The following is a 1,667-nucleotide window of genomic DNA, read 5'->3' on the forward strand; positions in this document are numbered from 1 at the left end:
GGCTTAAGTAGGGTGCTCTTTCCAAGGGCCAGTGCAGACTCAATAGGCCGAAGGGCCTCTTTCTGCACTTTAAATTATATGTTTCTATGAAACTAGGGAAATAGTACTGAGCAAGCTCTGGAATTAATGGCAGACTGGTCTGATGGCCTTCTTCCCAAGGTCTTACAGGAAGTGGCAGAAGAGATAGTGGAGGCATTTGTTAAAATATTCAAAAATCCCTGGATTCTGGAAAGATTCCGGTGGATTGGAAAAAGGTTACTGTAATGCCCCTGTTCAAAAAGGGATAAAGGCAGCAAGTAGAAAACTAATAGACTAGTTTGTTTAACATCTGATGTTGGGAAACTGTTGGAGTCTATTAGTAAGGATGTTGTATCGTGCCATTTGGAAAGACAAAACATTTGGAAAGACAAAAGACAAAACACGGGCCGGAGAATCGCCGGGGGTGGGGGGGGGGGGCCCGCCGACAGGCGCAGCGCGATTCCCGCCCCGCCGAATCTCTGGTGCCAGAGACTTCGGGAGACGATGGGGGCGGGATTCACGCCGGCCCCCGCCGATTCTCCAACCCGGCCGGGGGGGGGGGTCAAAGAATCCTGCTCCAGCTCTTTAAAGCACAGAATAAATGGTGCCATCTCCAGTAGAACTCCTCAATTGCTTCCCTCGCAGTATAACTTTCCTCGAGATCCAAGAACTCCATAAGATCCCCCGGTGAGACTGAGGCACTGGGTGGAGAAGCTGACCTCCACCCCAGCAGGACCTGCCTTCGAGCAATCAGCAGGGCGAAGGCCAGGTCATCAGCCCCCACCCCAGACTGCAGCTCTGGCAAGTCCGACACCCCAAACATGGTCCCTCAGGGACAGGGCTTCAGTTCAATTTGTAGAATACACAGGAGGGGGCGGGGAGAAATCATGGTAGTCGGGGAGAGGGCGGTGCTCTGGGGGAATGGAGGGGTGGGGGGTGTTGACCTGACAGATACAGCCTCGTCCAATTGGAATCTGGAGATGGTGAGGGCCTCTCTGTTCCTCCTGAGATGTCGAACCCTCTCGGTAGCCTGTCCTCCAGCCTGTGACTACTCCTCGGGCACGTTCTCAGACCATCCTGGTCGGCTTCTTCTTCCTCCTCCGTCTCAGATGAGGCCACATGTCTTTCCGCCTCCTCCTCCTCCAGCATGTTGCCACACTGCTGTGCCAGATTGTGAAGGCACAGCAGACCACCACAAAACTGGAGATTCTCTGGGCGGTGTACTACAGGGCACCATCAGAACAGTCCGCATTTTCAGCAGCCCGATGCATCGTCTTCTCTCAGAGTGCCATCTAGCGAGCCGATTGTGCTGGTAAACCCCGTTCTGCACATTCACTGCCCCCTCCCCCGCACAGGTCGGCCCGTGCCCCCCCCCCCAGGACCCCGGAGCCCGCTCACACCGCCTGGTCCCGCCGCTAAGGTAGGCGGTTTGATTCCCGCCGGCAGGACCGGCATGACAGCAGCAGGACTTCGGCCCATCGCGGGCCGGACAATCGCCAGGGGGGGTGCCGATCAGGAGCCTATAGACCCCAGACCTCTGCTGGCAACATATAGAAGGCCATGCTCAGTTGCCCTACGCTCATCCACACACTTACCCTTTGGCCACGAGAGGATCCTCAGTGATGAAGCCCACACTTTAGTGTAGGCAG

This window comes from Scyliorhinus canicula, chromosome 7, assembly GCF_902713615.1.
Source record: "Scyliorhinus canicula chromosome 7, sScyCan1.1, whole genome shotgun sequence".
In the NCBI taxonomy this organism is placed as follows: domain Eukaryota; kingdom Metazoa; phylum Chordata; class Chondrichthyes; order Carcharhiniformes; family Scyliorhinidae; genus Scyliorhinus; species Scyliorhinus canicula.